The sequence below is a fragment of the Panthera uncia genome (assembly GCF_023721935.1).
Source record: "Panthera uncia isolate 11264 chromosome A1 unlocalized genomic scaffold, Puncia_PCG_1.0 HiC_scaffold_16, whole genome shotgun sequence".
In the NCBI taxonomy this organism is placed as follows: Eukaryota; Metazoa; Chordata; class Mammalia; order Carnivora; family Felidae; genus Panthera; species Panthera uncia.
In genome coordinates, this window is record NW_026057576.1 from 53,402,237 (window position 1) to 53,426,738 (window position 24,502).

Here is a 24,502-nt window from a genome sequence, read left to right on the forward strand (position 1 = left end):
ACATGGATGCCAAAATCCTCAACAAGATATTAGCCAACTGGCTCCAACAATACATTAAAAAAATTATTCACCACGACCAAGTGGGATTTATACCTGGGATGCAGGGCTGGTTCAATATCCAGAAAACAATTCATGTGATTCATCACATCAATAAAAGAAAGGACAAGAACCATATCATCCTCTCAATAGATGCAGAGAAAGCATTTGACAAAATACAGAATCCTTTCTTGATCAAATCCCTCAAGAAAGTAGGAATAGAAGGAGCATATCTCGAGATCATAAAAGCCATATATGAATGACCCAACGCTAATATCATCGATAGGGAAAAACTGAGAGCTTTCCCCTAAGGTCAGGAACAAGACAGGGATGTCCACTCTTGCCACTGTTATTCAACATAGTATGGGAAGTCTTAGCCTCTACAATCAGACAACACAATAAATAAAAGGCATCCAGATCATCCAGCAAGAGGTCAAACTTTCACTTTTCACAGAAGCATGATACTCTATATGGAAAAACCAAAATATTCTACCAAAAAACTGCTAGAATTGATTTATGAATTCAGCAAAGTTACAGGATATAAATCTACACACAGGAATTGGTTACATTCCTATACACCAACATTGAAGGGACAGAAAGAGAAATCAAGGAATTGATCCCATTTACAGTTGCACAAAAAACCATAAAATACCTAGGAATAAATCTAACCAAAGAGGTGAAAAATCTATACACTGAAAACTATAGAAAGCTTATCAAAGAAATTGAAGAAGACACAAAAAATGGAAAAAGATTCCATGCTCCTGGATAGGAAGAACAAATATTGTTCAAATGTCGATACTACCCAAAGCAATCTACATATTCAATGCAATCCCTATCAAAATAACACCAGCATTCTTCACAGAGCTAGAAAAAATAATCCTAAAATTTGTATGGAACCAGAAAAGACCCCAAATAGCCAAAGCAATCTTGAAAAAGAAAACCAAAGCAGGAGGCATCACAATCCCAGACCTCAAGCTATACTACAAAGCTGTAATCATCAAGACAGTATGGTACTGGCACAAGAACAGACACTCAGATCAATGGAACAGAATAGAGAACCCAGAAATGGCCCCACAAAATGTATGGCTAACTCATCTTTGACAAAGCAGGAAAGAATATCCCATGGAATAAGACAGTCTCTTCAGCAAGTGGTGCTGGGAAAACTGGACAGCGACATATAGAAGAATGAACCTGGACCACTTTCTTACACCATACATAAAAATGAACTTAAAATGGATGAAAGACCTAAATGTAAGACAGGAAGCCATCAAAATCCTCGAGGAGAAGCAGGCAAAAACCTTTTTGATCTTGGCCGCAGCAACTTCTTACTCAACACGTCTCTGGAGGCAAGGGAAACAAAAGCAAAAATGAACTATTGGGACCTCATCAAGATAAAAAGCTTCTGCACAGCAAAGGAAACTATCAGCAAAACTGAAAGGCAACCAACAGAATGAGAGAAGATATTTGCAAATGACATATCAGATAAAGGGTTAGTATCCAAAATCTATAAATAACTTATCATACTCAACAACCAAAAAAAAAAAAAAAAATCCAGTGAGGAAATGGACAAGGGACATGAATAGACACTTTTTTCAAAGAAGACATCCAGAGGGCTAACAGACACATGAAAAAATCCTCAACATCACTCATTATCAGGGAAATACAAATTAAAACCACAATGGGATATCATCTCACACCAGTCAGAATGGCTAAAATTAACAACTCAGGCAACAACAGATGTTGGCAAGGATGCAGAATAAGAGAATCTCTTTTGCACTGTTGGTGGGAATGCAAACTGGTGCAGCCACTCTAGAAAACGGTATGGAGATTCCTCAAAAAATTAAAAATAGAATTACCCTACAACCCAGCAATTGCACTATTAGGTATGTATCTAAGGGATGCAGGTGTGCTGTTTTGAAGGGGCACATGTACCCCAGTATTTATAACAGCACTAATTGACAATGGCCAAAGTATGGAGACCCCAAATGTCCATCGACAGATAAATAGAAATTTATCTTTGACTTCCAAGATTCCATTATACACACACACACACACACACACACACACACACACACAATGGAGTATTACTCTGCAATCAGAAAGAATGAAATCTTGCCATTTGCAACAATGTGGATGGAACTAAAGGGTATTATGCTAAACAAAATAGTCAGAGAAAGACAAATACCATATGCCTTCACTCATATGTGGAATTTAAGATACAAAACAGATGAATATAAGGGAAGGGAAGCAAAAATAATATAAAAACAGGGAGGGGGACAAAGCATAAGAGACTCTTAAATACAGAGAACTGAGGGTTGCTGGAGGGGCTCTGGGTGGGGGAAATGGGCCAAAGGCATAAGGGGCATTAAGGAAGACACTCATTGGGATGAGCACTGGGTGTTATACATAGGGGATGAATCACTGGAATCTACTCCTGAAATTATTATTGCACTATATGCAATCTAACTTGGATGTAAATTAAAAACAAACAAACAAACAAACAAAAATAATGAATTGTCATGAAGGAAAGAAAAAGAAAGAAAGAAAGAAAGAAAGAAAAAGAAAAAAGAAAGAAAGAAAGGAAGAAAGAAAGAGAAAGGAAGAAAAAGTGAATGAAGTGAACAATCTCCTTTTGGAGAATAGTAAAATGAGGCAGCAGGCAGGAAGGTTTTTATGGGACAAAAAATAAAAAACAAGGAAGAGAAAAGAAATATATATCAGATTGGCTGCAGCCACATAGTCAACCTTGCTTGTGGTAAGAAGGTCCAGAGTTGGTTTAGAATTTGGGAAATGGCTGACTGGGTATCCTGCATTTCTGGTCGAAAGGAGCATTTATAGGAACACGAAACTTATCTATCGGTTTGCTGATAAAGACAGAAATTACAAAATTCATTATGTTCTAAATTTAGAGCTGTTTATCTTTGAAATGGTTTTCTCTTCCTTTGGGTGTTTAGTTTCATTTAGGTTAGTGGAGAATGTCTTAAATTCCTATCAGGATCTGAATATTAGCTTCCAATTTGGACAATGTTTGATCATAGAGCTACCTTAAATACTTTCAAATACTTTGTCAGGTTTTAGCCACTACAAAAAATGAATATTCATGGAAGAACTGAATGACCCCATGGATTAAAGAGGCATCTCCTAAGAGGGTGAGAATAATACTGTTCCACTGAGATCTAGAGCCACTCCCAGAAATATCTCACTACCAAAAAATGCTTAAGGCAATCCCCCTGAGAGCTGTCAACAGTCAGTAGGATAAATGGAGTACTACCCACATTTCTTTCTAGTAATATGTAGCTACAAATGAAGTGCAACCTACATTTCTGTCTGACCATAATTTTGGGCCCTCAACCCGATGGTTGATCTGCCTGCATATACAAACAAAAGCCAACAACCTGCATGCCCCAGGCAGTGAGGAAGCCAAGTCAAATTCTCAGAACACAAAATGAGTAAAAACAAAAAGGCAATAGCTGTCCTTAAGAGAGTAAAGATCAGTAACCAATAAGCACCACAAAACCAAATTCTGTATTTGGAAAGGCATGGGTATCATAAAATGTATCTTTCTTTCTTGACCAGGCATTGCAGAGATCTGAGAGAACTAACTCTGGTAAAAATTCTTACCCTTCACTTGCTTCTTCCAGGATCCCATCTGTAGGTTCTAGAGTGAGTGGGGGTTAAAGTAGAACAATAGCTTTGGTATCTGCCAGAATTTGGCAGGATTTTCCATTAATTTTACATTCCCTTTATCTGTTTAAGGGAATAGCTAGAAATTTACTGGGCAATACCTTGAGGGTTCTATTAATTCATAATGGAGGCCCTTCTTGGAGTGTAGATAGGGGACATTTGAGCTGGTGTGGAAGAATTTTCACAAAACCTTCAAGGACACTATTTTTTCCAGTGTCCCAGTGGACTGCAAATGAGACACTGATTTCTGGGCTAGTGTTTTGATGATCGACCCCTAGGAAGATGAAACAGAGGAGGCCCAAGTATTGCTTTAGCTTTAAGGCCTTGGAGCTATTGCAGTTGTAAGACCACTAACTTGGTAGACTTTTGTTTATGGTCTTGTGGTATCATCGAAGTAGAAAGGCAATTAAGATAGAGGATTAGTAGACTGTGAGTACTCAGGTAAAGAAGGATAAAGGGGAGTAGTATCAGGAGTCATATCAGTCTTATCAGACTGTAGTCTTTGGTTTAGATACCTCTTGTGTCTTTAGTTTTTCATTAGTCTTATGTTATCAATCTTTCAGTGAAGTTATTTTGGAAGCTTGGAGACTTTTGGGGGTTTCTGCATGCCAATTAAAAAAAGGTATCCCATTCTGTTTGTTTGACTTGGCTTTGAATTGAACTTCTTAAATGAACAATTTTATCTAATTGAAATATTCCCTATAGTGTCCACTGTAATTCTAGGTTGTCTTAGTAATATTTTACCATTTTTGTAGAGGTCTATAGCTTCTGGGACTACAGTTCTTAAACATAATATAAGCAGGGGGCATTCTCAGTTCTTTGAAACTTGAGGATCCCATTTCTTTAGCTAAACCTCCTTGGAGCTAAATTAACACCTACGGGGGATGTGCTGTTGGATTGGGAATTTTGTGGTGTTTTACAGTGTACCTCATTGCATGGAAATTTTCTCAAGGTTGGCAGATGACCTGGTGTCAGTCTAACTCATCCCATGATCAAATTATCTAGCATGGGTGTCTTGGAGTTAGGTAGAGAGCACTCTAACGACTTTTAAGTGCTTGACCCATGCCCACCAATTTTGCAGCTTTGGCTTCCAAGATTCCCATTAGCAATAGATCTATTACAACTTTCACTTGAATATTTCTTTATATTCGTTATATTAGATGCTCTAATGGATTTTAATAGTCCAATTTGTGCCTATTAAGATTTTTATTTTAATGGTCACAACAGTCCTAATCTGTTGTCTTAATCTATTTCCCCAAGTCACCCAGCTGTTTATGTTGTTTACTTAGCTCAAGGCATTGTGAGTACCCCAATGGCTGCTGCCCCTTACATATACATGTTTTTCAAATGCAGTTTGGATCTGAGAGCTGCAAGCAAGGGCTCGGAGCCCAAATCTGACAGTGACTTACCCAAGACCTTGGGAAACACTAGAGGAAGAGTGAATTCAAAGGTTCCATGGGGGCACGGCTTCTGCAACTCATCCTGCAAGCCCTTAGCACTCAGCTTCAGATGCTATTCCTTGTCACCAAAACCTTAAAAAATGATTAAAGAAAGCAATTTAGGTCATAAAAATAAGCTTTATGTAACACATTATGAAGTGGATAGTCTTCTATTGGATAACTGCAAAATGGGGAGGAAGGCAGGAAGATATTATAGGATAAAGAAGAAAGTATAGGGAAGAGAAAAACAGAAACTAACGGATTGGCTGGGGCCACATAGTAAATCTTGTTTGGGGTGAGAAGGCCCAGAGCTGGCTTGGCTTTTGAAGATTTGTGCCCTGAATATACGACATTTATGGTCAAGGGGAGCATTTACAAGGACATGGAATGCTGTATCACTTTGCTGACATGGCATTCCAGGCAGTAGTGGCTCCATGGTGAACTCAGAAAGCTATTTCAACAAAGGCAAGGAAAAAAAAAAAAACTATTAGTGTTGGAATCAGGAAATAAAAGTGGTCAGTATTTGCAGGCAATGATATAGTATGCACAGGAAATTCAAAGAAATTTCTACATAAACTACTCTAGCACCAGTCTTCCCCAAATATATATATATATATATATATATATATATATATGTGTGTGTGTGTGTGTGTGTGTGTATCTTATCATGAAATAAAAACAATACCTCAAATACATAGATTAATAAAATAAAATACACAAGATATCTAAACCAAAAATTTTAAACATTATTGAGAGAAATTTAAAAAGGAAACTAATAATAAAAGGATATTTCATATTTATGCATTGCAAATCTCATTATCATAAATATACAAATTCTCCCCCATTGATCTATACTTCAATGCAATCCTAATCAAAATCCAGGAGATGTGGGGAAATTAACACATTTATATTATAATTTATTAAATACAAAACAGCAAGAGCCTAAAATAGCTATGTCCAACATAATTGGAGAAAATATACTTTGAATATCAAGGTGTATTAGTAAGTTAGAGCAATTAGTTGAATGTATTTTTTGAGTACAAAGATAAGCCCGAGTCACTTAAAGAGTTCAATATACCATATAATATGTACTCACTTTTTTTGTGAAAGTTGACACTGAACTACAATAGGAAAACGAACCTTTCCCAAGAATCAGGAAACTATTTCGTGGGGTGCCAAATAATAAACATTTTAGGTTTTGCAGACCATGTAGTCTCTATTGCAATTATCCAATTCCACCTAAAAACAAAAAAATGAGATGTCAACAAACGGGCATGGTTGTGCTCCAATGAAACTGTATTAATAAACACTGAAATTGAGTCATACAATTTTGTTTTTAATACTTATTTATATTTTAATTTGTTTTACATTTTTATTTATTTTCGAGAGACAGAGCACAAGTGAGGAGGGGCAGAGAGAGAAGGAGACAGAATCCAAAGCAGGCTCCAGGCTCTGAGCTGTTAGCACAGAGCCTGACATGGGGCTCAAACCCAGGAGCTTTGATCCCCAACTGACTGAGCCACCCAGGTGCCCCAACAAATCTCTTTTTTTAAATATTAGTTTAGAAACCACAGTCTTGATGCACAGAATATCATTCTTTTTTTTGTTTTTAATGTTTATTTATTTTTGATAGAGACAGAGACAGAGTGTGAGTGGGGGAGGGGCAGAGAGAGAGGGAGACAAAGAATCTGAAGCAGGCTCCAGGCTCCAAGCTGTCAGCTTGACTTGGGGCTCAAACACGTGAACCACAAGATCATGACCTGAGCCGAAGTCAGTCACTTAACTGACTGAGCCACTCAGGTGCCCCTAGAATATCATTCTTATTGATTTGGTGATTATTTTCAAATGAAAAGACTTAAGGTTTTTTTTTTAAGCAAATGTAACCATAAATTTATATTATCACTTCCAAATTATATTGATGACTAGAGTCTTTTACTTAACCATATCAATCAATAATTATGCTTAAGTTAATATCACTTTAATAATTGAAATTGCCCCATGAAATTCTTAGTATGTATTTGGTTTGTTCATGATAACAATACACAAGAATTATCAAGGTCAGAGGAGTGGGCAGAAGATGTCAAGTACCATAGCCTAACTAGTTTATTTTCCAGATTCGGATGGTAAAGCTGAAAGATCAAATGCATTAGGCAGGAAATAATTTAAGGCATAAGTGACTGGGGGAACATAGGGCATGGATGCTTACATGACTACCATATAAACTCTCTTTTGAATATTGAATGGAATTTCTATGTAGAGGCTGTACATTTTGAGAATCATCATGTGGCTTCAGTGGAAGTTCTGATGATCAAAGCTTAGGTGGATTACTCCATAGAAGGCAGCTCAAGTTCCTGAAATTCAGAGGTTTGAACCAAAATAAAATTCTTGGAGGAGAGTCAATGGTCATCCTAGTAAAATGGCAAAATAACAAGTGAAGGCCTGGACATGAATGGCTTAAAGTGATAATGAGTACTTCTGAGTTTTATGTTTATGTACTATAGTTATGTTTATATGTTTATGGCTCAGCTTTATTTTTATGGGTCTGCAAAAAATACCTAGAAACAGGCAAGAATGAAATAGCATCTTCCCTTTTTAACATCTTTGAAGTCAGAACCAGAGCATGACATAAAATATAGTTGAACTCACTATTAGCAGATGCCATATTTGTAAATCTGCCCACTTGCTACAATCTCTCTGTAACCCATAATAGGATCTTAGTGTACTTTGAGCCATTCACAGACATACCCATTATTGAAAAATCTGAGTCACCTGATGCTGTGCTCCCAGCTGAAGTGGAACAAGGTGATCGATCCTCTGCCTCCTTGTTTCAGCTCTCATAGAGTACACAAGTGTCCCTTCTGCAGTCAATTTCATGCCATATTTTTTCTTCCTCCCTTCCTCCCTTCCTTCCTCCCTCCCTCCTTCCTTCCTTCCTCCCTCCCTCTTTTTCTTTCTTTCTTCCTCTCTCTCCTTCTCTTTCTTTCTTTTCTCTTTCTTTCTTCCCCTTTCTTTCTTTCTTTCCTTCTTTCTTTCTTGTTTCACTGTTTAAAATGGTCCCTGAAGATAGTACTAAGGTACTGTACTGTCCAGTGTTCTTAAGAAGGTTGTCGTGTAACTTATAGAGAAAATACATGTCTAAGATAAGTTATACTCTGGCACAAATTACAGAACTGTTGGATGTGAGTTCAATGTTAATGAATAAAAATATATATTAAATAAGTTTTTTTGAGCAGAACCACAAATACGGTTATGCATTGATTAGGTAGTAAAACAGTTATGACCAAAGGCTTACAGGAATCTAAGCCTACATTTCTTTCTGGAAAAATGGTTTGGTATTCACTCAGTGTCAAGTCACCTTTGTAGAAGATAATTACTGCCAAGCATGAGAGCTGACTGTAGCTGCCTTACCCATAGCAGTTTATATCATTCCTACTAGCACAATCTACAAATATTTTTTTTCTATAAGCAAATTTTAATTATTTGATCTATAATGTAGCTACAATTCACTCTTTTTTTTTGTTATGACCTATATAATTAGTGTACTGATTGCTACTTTTACAGTTTTCTGAGTTTTATAAAATAATGAGGGCTCTATTTCTCCTCTTTTATTTTTTTTCAATATATGAAGTTTATTGTCAAATTGGTTTCCATACAACACCCAGTGCTCATCCCAAAAGGTGCCCTCCTCAATACCCATCACCCACCCCCATCAACCTCTCCTCTTTTATATTAAATCTCTCCGTCAGATTAGGGTTTAATTAGGAAAGAAACTGAAAATTGAGCATGTGAGAGCATTCGGATAGGATGGCTAAGTATTGATTTTATCCACTTTTTAAAAACTTCCTTTTACCTGTGGAAAAGTAGCAAATCGGTACTAGAGACAAAATTGAATTTCTATTTTTTTCATTTTTGTTGTTTATTTTTTTTTGAGAGAGTGTGAGCAGAGGAGGGGCAGAGAGAGAGGGGGACAGAGGATCCGAAACTGGTTCTGTGCTGACAGCAATGAGCCCTATGTGGGGCCGGAACTCACAAACCACAAGATCATGACCTGAGCCGAAGTTGGAGACTCAACCGAGTCACCTGGGCACTCCTCTAATTCTTTCATTTAAAAAAATAGTATTATTAAATATAACCGTCTTAAAGGTCCCGTGAAATTACACTTTTCTCACAGATTCAAAAACTAGGCCTCAGAGAATAATGCCTTTGCCAAGGTCATAGAGCAGTACAAATAGATAAAAGACTCCAATCCCAGACATTTTTCATGTTTTTTTCCCCTTCTAAATAGAATAAGCTTTATTTTCCTCCCACTTTATAATGTATTTTGAAAACAGACTAATTATAATAATGGCTGCTATATATAGCAGTTATCTTGTTGCAGGCACTAATTTAAGTTGCAAATATTAATTAGTTTTATATTCCTAAAAACCCTATCATTAAGTACATTTCCCAGAGAAGTTAAATACCTCACCCAAAGTCACAGATCTTATAAATAATAGAACCTAGAAGTAAACAGGACTCCTGAGACCACCTTTACTCACCATGTTTACCGGAAATAAGTTCTGGTTATTTTTCCTTTTCTTTAGAACTCATAAAATTAACAACTTATTATGTACCTTATTGCGTCTCTACAAACTTCTGAAGTGAAAGGATAATTTGTTTTTCCCAATTTTTCTGTTAAAAAATAGAGTGAATTATCTTTGTTTTGAACCTTTTTTTTTTTTTTTTTTTGACCTTTATTGACAGTCATAGAGATCCCAGCAGCACCTACCCCATCTGCTTGACCTCATTTCCTGCTGGTGAGGGACAGCACGAGGAGACTCTGTCAGGATTCACAACCTGGCCTCCATACAAGGCAGGCAGAGAGAGACCCAGGCAAGGGGCAGATCATTCTAGACTAGTACGTGGCAGTAACAAGCTTGGGTGAGTAGATCTTCCGACCACCTGCCAGAATCTCAACAGTTTACACAGTGGCCTTAACCTGGAGCAGCCACGTGCATCCTCCAGATGGTCTCAACAACACTTTGCTCTCTCAAGGAACGCTAAGCCCTTCAAAGCAGCTTTCACTGGGGAAACTGGCGGGGAGGAGCCTCAAATTGCCCGGATCTAGCTCGGGGGGGGGGGGGGGGGGGGGGCAACCGGCAGTCACGTGCTCCTGATGGCGTCCTGCAGCAACTCCCTCAGTCGCCTGGCTGGAAGCGCTTCCCCACAGCGCGCGGGTGAGAGCTGCCTCAGCGAAGTCCAGAGTGGAGCTAAACAGGCGCCAGCTTTCCCCACAAGCTGAGTGAGAGCAGGGCCAGGACCGCAACCTGGAGGGCTCCACACGGGGGTTTTCTTGCCACCCAGAGCCAGTGGAGAGTGAGACCCAGTGAGGGTCTCACCCTCGAGTCTGTGAGAGAAGGCAGGCCCCTGGCAGGAGGCAGAGAAGCACAGACAGACCTTCTGGGGGCTGATGCAAGGAAGGGAGCTGCGTAGGCGGCCCCCTCCTACCTGTGGCCTGTGGGCTGCCCTTGCCTCGGTGGTCCTTATGGTCTGAGGCACGGCCTTCGTCAGTTTCCCGGCTTTTCTCTCGAGGACGCTGTGCGCGGTTGAGGACCTCTCCGGGATCTTGAGGTAGGCGGCTTTCGTCATTAATCTCTTTCAGACAGATTTCACACAAAGACAGAAATGTGGACAAATTGGGCATTTATGAATAACTCGCCAAAGAAAACCTGTGATTAAAAAAAAAAAAAAAGCAGGAAGGGCTCAGGATTAAATATCCTGAGGCTGGAATTCCAGCTTAAACACTTGGCACTACTAAAAGTTTTTACTTCAGTGTCTTGGTGGCCCTTCCACGAAGGAAAGACAGTACCTGTTTATCTCAAACATTTGATTGAGGAAGAAAGAAAGAATACAGAACAGTTCTGGCCAGTAAAAGAATTTGAAAATACAAACTAGCATTCCTTATGCTTCTGAGAAAAAGTGCCTTTCTGGGATAGGTTAACTTCATTCCAGAGACTTAGGCGCTGAGAGAATTGTGCTTTGTAAAGGCTTCTGTGATTGTGTGTGTGTGTGTAGTTTAACACTTTAAATTGTTTGCTGCTTCCTTTATCCCCATCTTAGTCCTGACTGCAGTAATTGAACTACATTATGCTATGTTAAAAATGAATTTAAATTTATTTGTAGTGCCTTACAAGCATAAAGTAATATTCTGTGTTCACTCAATTATTCTGAATATTACTTCAAGAATATATTTTCCCTTTCATGTTTTGTGGTTTTAAAAGTAAATGAAAAGCAAGCTTCAATTTGGCGCACATCAGGATAATTGAAACTAACAATCCCATTTAATGAATTTTTACCTGGAAGAGTGTAATGCATGGAAATAAAAATCAAACATGACTATTTACCGAGTGATATAAGGTTAGGCATATTATATTTTTGTTAAATGTAAATATGCAAGTAAATTAGGACCACTATTATGTTATGCTTTTGAGAGCCTAGGCTGAAATCAGTAGAAACATTATGAAAATGTTAAGTTAATTAAGATTATAAATTACCTTGCTGCAAAATTGAGATATTTTTTTCCTGTAATTACTCCCTCCAGTGTTTCTTTTCACCCTTATCTTGAAGAGAATTTGCAAAAATGGTAAAAAAAAAAAAAATCCATTTCTGGAGGGGAATAAACAAAAAATTGTGTTGTGTGTGTGTTTCAGACAGAAGGAAAGAGAGGTAAAGCATTTTACCTTCTAGGTTTTAATAATGTGTTGCTTTAATGTCTTTATTGTGTTATTAAATGGGTGAATGCCAAAATAAATATGCTGCAAATTCCTCCTACTAAAATACTATCAGAAATGTTAAATAAAATCAAATGAAATTCCTCTTTAAGTATAACATACATGCGGTAAATTGCGTGCATCATATGTGGATACAAATTGCTCTCACAACTTTAATAGTACTTAAAGCTCAGAGCTCCTGTCATGTGCCACTTGGTCACTCTCTAAAGTATCTTTTCAAGGGTAAGTGCTAGTGCTGTTTTCTCTTTTTAACATACATTGCTAGTTTTGCCTGGTTTTGTAATTTTATATAAATGGACCTTAGAGTATATATGATTTTGTTACTTTTTCTCATTCATTATTGTTTGTGAGATCCCTTTATTTGCTCTTCCTGATAGTTGAATCTCCTTTGTTTACATTGTTCCATAGTATTCTTTAGAATTAATAAACACAGTCTTTTTATTTCACATATGGCAGACATTTGGATTTGTTTTAGTTTGGGACAGTTGCATAAGTTTGATATGTTATGTGCATGCAACCCTGTGAGGTATACATCCCAGGGTACAAGTACTTGTCATATTGCATGTGTATGTTGAGCTTTAGTAGATATGGCAAAAACATTTTCGGAAGACTTTTAACATTTTCTACTCTCAGAAGTACTGTGTGAGAGTTCTGATTGCTTCATTTCTTTGTTGCCATTTGGTATTCTTGGGCTTTTATATTTTAGCCATGCAGAGCTGTGGTGGTGATTGTTATACTTGGCATTTCTATGATGAGCAATATGGTTTAGCATCTTTCCATAAATGAGTTTATTGCTTATTTGTATATCTTTTTTTTTAATTGCCTGCTTAAATATTTTGACCATTTATATAGCAAGTTGGGTGATTTTCTTTTACTAATTTGTGCTTTCTTTATATATACTGGATATGAAAACCATAGATGTTCTTAGTTATATGTTTTAAATGTAATTTTCCATTCTGTGGTTTGTTTTCTAACTCAAAGGTTCCTTCTAATAAGCAGAAGTTCTCACTGTGATGGAAATCTTCTTTGTAAATCTTTTCTCTTAGGATTGTTGGGTTTGGTGACTGTTAAAAAAGCTTTTGCTTTCCCTATTGGAGGGGTTGGGGTGTGTGTGTGTGTGTGTAAAATCATCTAGAAATTTTAATATATTTTTTTATGTTTGATAACTCCACCTGAATATTTCTGAATGCTGTTAGATAGTTGTTTCATTTTGTACATATGGATATAACCCAGTGTCTTTGGAGATGGCTTTTTTATATCAGAAGATTTGTAATAATGAAATAAGCTCACTATGGTAGACTGAATAGTGGACTTCCAAACAATATTTATGCCTAGATCCTTGGAACCTGTGAATATTATTTTATATGGGGGAAGAGTACTGAAGAGATAATTACATTAAGGACTTTGAGATGAAGAAATTATTGTGGATTATCTGGATACTTACTAACTAAAATTACTTGCATCCTTATAAGGGAGGCAGTAGAAGACTCCATAAGATCAGAAGAATAGGAAGAGACAGTGTGACCACAGAGATACAGATTGGAATGATGTGACCATAGGCAAAGGAATGCCAGCAGCCACCAGGGCAGCCACTTAAAGTCTCAGAATGGACCGTGGCCCTGCTGATACACACTGATTTTAGCACAGTGATACAGATTTTGGAATTTTAGCCTCAGGAGCTATGAGAGAATAAATTTCTGTCATAGTTAAGCCACCAAGATTGTGACAATTTGCCACAGCTGCCATAGGAAACTAATACAACAATCAACTTCTATCATTTTTTCTTAATATTTATTTAAGATTATTTTGGGAGATTTAAATTATGTGACTGTTTTATAACTCTGGGACTTGTCTATATGGCTATCTTGAGAAGCCATACCTCATAGATCTGATGTTCTGTTTACTCTAGAAAAATCCTTGGCCAGCAACACGGCTAAGTGTGTTCCAGAGACATGATTTCTGCTTTATAGGGAATATCATTAATCTGCTTACTCAAAGGAGGTTTAGTTGACAAAGCTATTTACCCAATTGCTTGACTTTCCTTTTTTCCTAGCATTATCACCTCATTAAAAAATAGACTGTAGGCCAGTTACTTTAAATCTTCTTCCTCTACTTTTAATTCCAAAGTTGTAAAGTAATGTTTGTGAATCACTGTTGATTTTACGATATTTTTCTGCATATCTTAAGATGATAATTTTTTTCCTGTTATTGTGCTTAACTACACTAATTGTCAAGCATTAGCTAACCTTGCATTCTTGAAAAAATGTAGCATGCTTGTGAATATTTTCCTATATATGTATTTAAGATTTTAATGAGTGAAATTTCCATTTTTTATTTCTAAATAATATTTTATCCTCTTTATTATGATTAGCAGTTCTTATAAAGCTTTACAGTGAGCAACCTCTGTCTTTGTTTTTGTTTTATGTTTGCTTTTAATTCTGTGTATTTCTGCTTTCATATTTAATATGTAAACCTTTGTAATGCTTATACTATGGCTGGGCAAAATGACTTACTGATATATACCTTGAAGGGTTGGAATTCTTGCTTATCTGCACCATGAAATACATAATGTACATTTTCAACTGCTTTCATTGAATTTCTTTTATTTTGGTGAGAACTTTTAACACAAGATCTATTCTCTTACCAAATTTTTAAAAAGTTTACTTATTTATTTTGAGACAAAGAGAGCAAGCAGAAGAGAGACAGAGAGAGAGGGGGAGAGAAGATACCAAGCAGACTCCACGCTATTAGTGTGGAGCCTAACATGGGGCTTGAACTCACAAAACATGAGATCATGATCTGAGCCAAAGTCAAGAGTCAGATGCTTAACTGAGCCACCCAGGCACCCCTCTCTTACCAAAATTTTAAGTGTAAATGTACTATCATTAACTATAGGTCTGATACTGTATGGTAGATCTCTAGAACTTACTCATCTCACATAACCAAACTATATAATCATTGAATAGCAATTTCCCATTACCGCCTTTCCCCAGCTCCTAGTAACTACTATTCTATTCTCTGCTTCTATGAATTTGACTCTATTATATGAATATCTCATGTAAGTGCAATATTTGGCTTATTTCACTAGCATAATGTTATCTAGGTTCATCCATGTTGCTGCATATGTCAGGATTTTTTTTCCTTTTTAAGGTTGATTAATATTCCACAGTATGCCACATTTTCTTTACCTTTAATCCATTGGTGGATATCTAGATTGTTCCCACATCTTGGCTATTGTGAACAGTGCTGCAATAAACATGTGTGTGCAAATATATCTTCAAGATCCAGATTTTAGGGTTTTTGGATAAATACCCAGAAGTGGGTTTGCTGATTATAATAGCCATTTAAAAAGAAAATATTAAAGTAACCATTAATAAGAAAATTGATAAGTAAATTGTGGTATATTCATGCAATAGAATAGAATACATCAGTATAAAAAACAATGAAATATGGTAGTTGTGTTGTAACATGGGTGCCTATAAAAAATCTTGAATGAAAAGAACAAGCTGTGAAAGAATATGTAAAGTAGGTGTATTACTTGTCTTTTGCTGTCATAACAAATTACAACAAGCTCAGTGAATTAAAACAACATAAGTTATCTCACAGTTCTTTTGGTTAGAAATTTCTGCACAGTTAAAATTCTTAACTGTGTTAAAATCAAAGAATCTGCAGGGCTATAAGAATCTCTGAATGCACCAAAGGAGAATCTATTTTGTTGCTTTTTCCAGCTTCTGGAGATTGCCTCATTCCATGGCTCATAATCCTTTTTCCATTTTTGTAGGTAGGAGTATAACAGCTTTCTTACCTTTATCTCATCACATCTTTCACCATTGTAGGGAAAGGACTGCTTCCAAGCACTAACAATTAAATTTGGCCTACCAGGATATTCTGTGTTAACTTGCCCATTGTAACTTTAATCACATCTGCAAAGTTCCTTTCTCCAGGCTTTAAGGAGTATGGTTTGGACACCTGTATGTGCCATAGTTCTACTACAATAGGATGCTATTTATGCAAACTTCCAAGACATGTGCAACTTAGTAATAAGTGTCTGAAGGAAACACCAGTATGAAGCAGAGCTGTAATACTAAAAAAAAAAAAAAAAAAAAAAAAAAAGGAAAAGAAATAAGAACAGCATTCAGAATAGTGTTTATCTTGGTTATCTTAGAGTAGGAAAGAGAGGACCAGTTATGCAGTTGGAAGGAAAACAAAAACCAAATTCTATTTCTTAAGCTGGATGAATGGTACATAGTTTGCTTTATAATTCTATATATCTTGTATGTACTTCATTAGAGTATACAAATGAATATAGTGAATATTTTATACTTAAAATTACAAAATTAGTAATAGAAACCACTGATTTAATTATTGTAAAGATATGTGGAACAAATCTGAGAGCAATTATAAAAACCAAACCAAACAAACCAAAACTAGAAAATGTTTGCTTAAAATTATCTTATAATTATACAAGGTTGTACAATATTAAGGGGACAAAACTCAGAAATTGAAGTATAGATATGCAAGTCCAGCATTTGGTGGAGACAGTTTACACCTGGAAAGCATTATTTATTAACATTAAGTTAAAGAAAAATAATGCTCATGTATACAAAATAAGACAACAGTATGAAAGCAAACAGAAAAACCTTAAAAAAATGTTTTAATGTTTGTTTTTGAGAGAAAGCGAGACACAGTGTGAGCGGGGGAGGGGTACAGAGAGAGGGAGACACAGAATCCGTAGCAGGCTCAAGGCTCTGAGGTGTCAGCATAGAGCCTGATGATGGAGGGCTGGAACTCAGGAGCTGTGAAATCATGACCTGAGCTGAAGTCAGATGTTTAACTGACTGAGCCACCGAGGTGCCCTAAGAGAAAAACTTCTAAAAAACTGAGAAAGAAGAAAAATTTACTTTCAAAGGTATAGGAAGACTCACTTGTCATAAAAAATACTAGCCAGAAGACTATGGAATACTATATTCAATGAGCTGGTTTAAAATAATTGCCAGTTTGGAATTAAGTAACCAGTAAAAATACTCTTTAGCAGTAAAGTTATAACAAAGGTAATGTTTACACTGTAATGACTGAGACAATAATTATTTCAGTTTGAGCCATGATGCTTCATTGTTATGTATAAGTGTTATACATTTATACATAACCTTCTACATTTATGCAATGTGCCTTAATGAAAGAGTTGTATTTTGCAGTAAAAATACCCTATCTCTTAAATGTATGATTTTTTTTGTACTTAAGATCTTTGATTATTAATTTCCCTCCATAAAACCAAAATCATTATAGAGTAGAAGCTGGTGAACTTTGTTGCGCACCATGTACCACAAAACTTAGTAGCTTTAAACAATATGAAACTATTTCTCACAATTGTAGGGATCAACTGGATGGTTATTCTGGTTAGCTTGGCTTACTCATATATTTGTGCTGTGTGGCAGATTGGTTGTTGAACACTATACTGAATGTAGTGCGGCTCTAATTGGGAATAGGCAGGCTGATCAGGCTGATGATCTAAGATAGTTTGGCAGGAGAATTTGGCTCTCCTCTGTGTGATCTCACATCTTCCTTCATCATAGGAGTGAAGTGATTCTGCTTTCTACTGGTTCTACTGGAGTGATTATGTTCCTCATGAGGAAAAGTTAGAGAAAATGCACCAGGCCTCTTGAAGTCTAGGCTCAAATCAGACACAATGGCGTTTGCATCACATTCTCTTGGGCAAAGCAGGACATGAGGATAGCCTAAATTCAGAGAAGAAAATTACCTCTACCATGTGATGGTATGAAAGTAATTTTACCTTGCAAAGGGTTGAACATGAGGAATGGAGAATTGAAGAAACTTCTGCAGTCAGTATGCCAAAAATGATCTTACTTTATGGCATTTCTAGCAAAGTGAAATTAAAGGTGCACTACACAGCGTAGGCAATGTATTTTTGAGCAATAAAGATGGCTTTATGATATAATCACAGTAGATGCATAGACTTAAGGGACTAAGTGAAGGCACTCACTTTCCTATATACCAACAATGATCAACATAGAATTTGAAATTAGAAGTCCAATGCCATTTACACTAACAACACTCAGAATGAAATGCCTAGGTTTGAATCTAGTCGCTGCACATTACCTTACCATGGTAGATTTCCTTACCCTCTTATTTTCCGTTGGGTTCAGCATTGCAGAAAACCTCAACAGGATGCTAGAAGACAGATGGAGAAATACATTAGAGATATATTCTTGTTCCCTGCATTGTCATTATTCTAGCAATTACTGTGTTTGATTAATGTCACATGGTCACTTGTCTTTGGACCCACAAAATCTGGTAACACCATTGTCTTTCCTTTTCCCTTCAGGGCTGTGGGTATAATGGCTTCTTACTAAAGCCACTTCCAGAGTGTTTCATCAAATCCCTGTGATGGTTTAAACCTGTACACAGCTCTTTAAATTCTGCTTTCATTAAACACTCATCAAGTAATCCTTAATTTAAATTAATCATTTTTTATTGACAATTGTAATTGAACACATTTTAAAGCAGTTATTTGAATAATTGACATATAAGAAACTTAGAAATCGGGTCATTTAAACGTGAATATTTTCCTTAAATGCAGGGATGAAGCGTGATTTTAAATGTAAATACTAAGTGTGATTCACATGCCTTCTATTTCTTTGTGTCTATTTTTTGTTGTTGTTATTTTAGGCTCTATTATAAGTAATGAAGAAACAACATTTGGGAGTGTTTTTACTTCTAGAGAAAAATTGAAAATCTTTTCATTTTTAACTTTGAAAATGTAGATGTAATTCTTAGAAAACTAAAGAAATCAGAAATACCACAGAAAATGTGAAGACTTGTTTTTATACAGGTTAAGTAGTGGCAGAAGTCTAAAATCTGTTAAATTGTGGTTAGAGTATAATTTAATTCTAAATAGTTGAGAATTTTTCTTAGTATTCTTTACTTTGCCCACTGAAAATGACTAAAATTGAATTGCTATTCATAAAATTTGCAAGAAATTCAGATAAAGCCTGAACATTTTGACCTTCAGTAAGGGGATTGGAAGAAAACTGATTTTTACAAAGAATCAAACAAAATTTACTTTAATGAAAAAGAAATAGCATGAAAAGGAACATAGGACATTTGCAGTTGATAAAAGGCAGGCTATTTCTATTTTTGCTCTATGAAGTAAACTTGTAACATTGTTAATGCTTCATGCAGAGAAATTTTCTCTTTTTCAATATAATTGTGAAATAGTAGCAATTCATTTGGACATACAGTGAAAAATAAGTCTTAGCAACATCAAAATAATTTTAATAAAAATTTTAGTGCAATGGAGGTAATGAGCAATTAATAAGATATTGAGTATAAACTTGTTAATTTCAGCAGCAAACTTGTAAAATGCAGCACCATAACTATTTCTTACTTCCTTCTTATTGTACATGTAAATATTATTTGCACAGTAATTATAGAACATTACCAACTTAGAAGAAATACAGATACTAGGAATATCCTTTTTGATCAAGTGCAATTAATATTAAACAATGTAGCACAGTAAATACATATTTTTAGAAAAGGCCTCCAGACCCAAGCCCAAGCTTCTGTTCCCTATTCTGTGACACTGAGGCTAGGATATTGTGAGGTGGCTTCCTGGAGTTTATATCAATAGGGAGATAAGGGAGAAACCATATGGGAGCAGATGAGAGAAAAGATTTTCTTATTGTTTTGCTAATTTTTCCTGTCATCAAGAAACATTTCTTTACATCAGCTATAGCAGATGAATTCAAATTTCAGCTAAAACATATTTAAAATCGAAAATTAATAAATAAAATATTGTGAAACAAAATCTTATACTACATAGAGTAAATCTCACTTTATCATGATTAAAGATTTTAAGAGTTCAATGTTTTAATATTAGTACCTCTATTACTATAATATATAATATATATTATAATTCATATTATATGATTATATCATAATAGTAGTGTAAAGAAAGGCTACTTCAAAACCACAGTGAGATAACACCTCACACCTATTAGGATGGCTACTATTGAAAACAACACAAAAAAACAAAAAAAAAAGGGAAAAACAGAAAACAAGTATTGGCAAGAATTTGGAGAAGTTGGAAACTTTGCCATAGTTGGTGGAAACATAATGTGGTGCAGCCACTGTGGAAAAAGTATGGTGATTCCTGAAAAAAACTAACATAGAATTATCATATGATCCAGTAAGTATACTTCTGTGTTCATGCCCTAAAGAAATAAAAACAGGAAGTTGAATAGCTAATTGTACACCCATGTTTATAGAAGTTGTGGAAGAAACTCAAGTGTCCATTAATGGTCTCCTGTCATAAACAAAATGTGACATATACATACAATTAAATATTATTCAGCCTTGAAAAAGGAAGGAAAATCTGACATGCTTCAACTTGGATGAATCTTGAAAACATTATTCTAAGTAAAATTAGCCTTTCACAAAAGGACAAATATTGTATGATTCTACTTATATACTTAAAAGTATATGAAATAGTCAAATTCATTGAGGCAGAAAGTAGAATGATGGGTGCCAGGGACTGGAAGAATGAGGGAATGAGAAGTTAGTGTTTGGGTACAGAGTTTTGGCTTGGGAAGATGAAAAAGTTCTGGGGATGGAAGGTGATGATAGTTGCATATTAATGTGAGTGTATTTAACGCTACCAAATTGTACACTAAAAAAGTTAAAATGATACATTTTATGTGTATTTTACCACAATAAAAAATCATTAAGAAAGACACAACTTACATGTTTTCCATAGAAAAAAGACTGTTTTTTATAGAAAAAAGACACTAAATAATTAAATACACATTGTTAATAGTAACATTCAGGGAATAAGAATTGAAAAATCTTTCCTTAACAGTATAAAACATATTTCTAATGCCTGAATCTTGATTATAGTTGAAAAACAAGTGATACCTCTACTAAGACTAGGTACAAAACAAGGATGTCCATTACTTCTACAGTGAACACTACTGGAGGTATTAGTGCAATTAGACAAGAAATATCAGAGTTTTAGAATAAGAAAGATATAATTCTGTTTTCAGATGATATAAAACATTGAATTTGAGAACCAATTATATGTATAACACAAGAAACAAACAGCTAAGGTAGAAGGTCAAAAAAATTAATATAAATTAGGTTCACATAGACCCATATAATAACCAGCTAGAAGATAAACTTGTTGAAATAAAAACTGTATTTATAATACCCAATGAGAAACTAAAATCCTTAGAAATAAACCTAAAATAGATGGACAAGGTCTTTATGAGGAAGATATAAAAACATAGGAAAAGAAAGACCAAAGAGTAGAGTTCCAACATATAGAAAGGCATCTCTAATTTTTGCATAAAGGATTAACTATTCTAAAGATGTCAGTTCTAAGTTAATTTGTATGGTTAATATAATTCTGGTAAAAATACAAACAAAATTGTGTACATACAAAAGTTCATACTGAAGTTCTTTGAAAATAATAACCATATATAGTACATAATTGAAAAGAATATGAGGGGAAGGGATTAAAAACATAAAGCATCTACATTAAAGTTGCACTGTCACATAGATAAGATAATCAGAGCTAATTTAGGTTTAATATTAGCAAATATATACATAACAGTAGAATTGAGGGGAAATAACCCAAAATACAAAATGAATAAGCAAATACATGAAGAGGCAGTTTACAAAAGGATAAGGAAATATAATGGAAATGTAATGACAACTATCCTTTTAGGGTGCCTGGGTGGCTCAGTTGGTTGAGCATCCAACTTTGCTTCAGGTCATGATCTTGGGGTTTGTGGGTTTGAGCTCCACGTCTCGGGCTCTGTGCTGACAGCTCAGGCCTGGAGCCTCCCTTTCTCTCTGCCCCTCCCCTCCTTGCACTCTCTCTTTCTCTCTCAAAAATAAACATTAAAAAATTAAAAAAAATCCTACTAAACAATGAAAAACTTGACTAGAAAAATAAAGGCTTATCTTGGAGAAGCTGTGGGAAAACAGACACTCTCCTGAGTTAATTCTGGGATTGTTTATACAACCCTTAATGAAGGAAATTTGCCAATATGTAGTGGAAATACATATGTTTACCTTTGAACCTGCAATCCGATTTCTAGGAAATTATTTTCCAAATACACATGCAACAGTCCTTTAACTTATATGTAGTAATTATTCATTCAGCCATTGTTTATAGTTAGGAAATGTGTAAGTGACCTGTGTTCCATGCATACTTAATTGAATAAACCATGCTTCAGAAAGACAATAAAGTCTATTGTAATTATAAAAAACATTGACAACAGTCTCTGTTAACTAACATTAAATTATATCTGGAATGTATTGCTGATTGAAAATAGCAAGAGCAAAAGTGTATATATAGTAGGGTACAGTTTGCATGAGAAAAATAAAATAACATATGCATATATGTCCTCATTTTTTCCTAATAACACAAAAAGAATAATGCAGAAAAAATTAGAATGAGTGCCTACAGAGGGTAGATGGATATTTTTAGGTTATTAATGTTTTGATTTTCTTTTTTTTCTTAATGACTTTTATTTCCTTATAGTTTGGCTGAATCTACTGACAGAAATAGAACAGGGCTATAGAATAAACTTAGGGTTCAAATAGCATAACATGACTGAGCCTTATATAATTTTCAAATAGGACACCGATGTATCTAGGTTAAAAAAAATAAAAAAGAAAGGGTCCATCCAAAATTAATGGTTTGGTGCAATGGCATTCTCCCTGACACAATTAAATATTATTTTCTGTGTGTTCAACAAGTTTTCAGAAACACCTCAAACACTTCATGGCTATAAATTTATGCTCAGAATTCTATTTTGAGATGTTGATACAGTAATCATAGGGAAAAGAGAAAAGGTTAAAAATTATCAATGACAAATATAAAAAAGTACATAATTGTAAAATTGCTATAGTAATAAATATTAAAGCACAACTGTTACTTTGAATATTAATACATGTCAGAAAATATTCTCCATAAAATGAACAGGAACGTGAGTCTAATCTCGAAATTGAACTTTTGTTATTCCTCCAAATGGTGCAAGATAACTACTTATTTGATGAGTCCTAATGAAATGCTATAAAAAGAAATTAACTTTGTAAAGTCAAGTTCTTAATTAGAGAAATGAACAAATATTTTATGATGTGAGGTTCGGTAGGCTGTATTATTAATACAAGTTTCCTATGTAGCTTTGTCCTTAATAGAGACAGAATGAGCGGTTTCTCCTTTGAGGACTTGAAATAATTACTTCAAATCTCCAATTTTCTTCTCAAGCAAATGGATTAAGAAGATTAATGTATAATTAGCACTACCACAATGCCAGTTATATACATATTCTGGATTTTACATATTCATTTTCACCTTTCCTAGTACTTTCCATCATTGAATTTCATTCTATTTCTATTAAATAGAATGAGTTGAAGTGGTAATACAAACTTGAAAATTGAATGAAACTTTTTAGTGTAGATAGCTGGTCAAGATTCTTTAAGCCTTACTAACATTGTATTTTTTTAAGTAGACTGGGTTAGGGTTTGTATTATTCATGTATCTGATTTATCCTTCCTCATCACCCTAAAAATATCTAAGTTGACAACGGTAACAATAGCAAAAAAAAAAAAAATAAAGACTCTTAATCTGGTCATTTATGTCACTAATTTCTATTTTATTTACATTTCCACGTGATACTCTGATAAGATGATTTAAAATTTTATCTCCTGACTTTTTAAAAAAAATATTTACACCTGTCAATAATTGTTCATGTATTTACTTTTATTCTATGTCATGTAGGCTTAATAAAAATTCAAAAAGTATTGGAGATACAACATTATTTTAAGAAAGCTATCTTAAAAACAAATTGTGTTAGTAAGCATCATGAGTAAAATTGTGAAATGTAATCATATAGAAGTAAGAAACTAAAGATTACCTCCAATGAAGAAATGCATATATGCCCACTAATTCAACAGATCCAAAACGTAGACACAGAGCCAAGTGAAAAGCTAACAGGAAATCATATTTCAACTAGGGAGGTGCTGCATTTATGAAGTGTCATCAAAAAATCCCCTTCTTTGGGTGACGACTGCTTTCTTCCTCACTGAGAATATTTGTTTTCTAAACTCAGACCATCAGGAATTTTGCTATTTGAAGTGATATCAGTAATGTATAATTTCATTCTCAGCTGGAGGATATAAGTCACTTTGACATGGAGAAAAGCACTTCAATTTATAACCTAGGCGCAAAAGCTTCAGATAAAAATTTTCTGGATAGCCTTTTCCATATTTACCTTAACTTTGTAGTTTTTCAGGAAAAAAGATCTTGAGTTCACTTTGCAATCCAGGCCAAATGGTGACTTTACACACAGGCCTGCTTTGCCTTAAGTCTCCTTCATTTAAATTTTATTTAACTTCACTCTTCCCTAAAAAACATTTATATTTTTCCTTTTTTTTTTGTGAGGTAGCCATTGGATCCTCTGGATTGAAATCTCCCTCTTTGAATTGGATCAATACACTTTACTTTTTTAGTCTAAAGGTTTGTTCCTGATGGTCTTAGGCTAATTG

The 24,502-nt window shown here is 35.0% G+C and overlaps 1 long non-coding RNA gene across 1 annotated transcript in view; it reads left to right on the top strand.

The window, feature by feature from the left end:
• The first annotated feature begins 10,310 nt into the window (after positions 1–10,310).
• LOC125933894 (uncharacterized) overlaps positions 10,311–24,502 on the top strand; it is a 51,635-nt gene continuing 37,443 nt past the window's right edge. The window contains exon 1 of the long non-coding RNA XR_007461142.1: positions 10,311–10,769. This is a non-coding gene — a long non-coding RNA (uncharacterized LOC125933894). The remainder of the gene's footprint in view (positions 10,770–24,502) is intronic.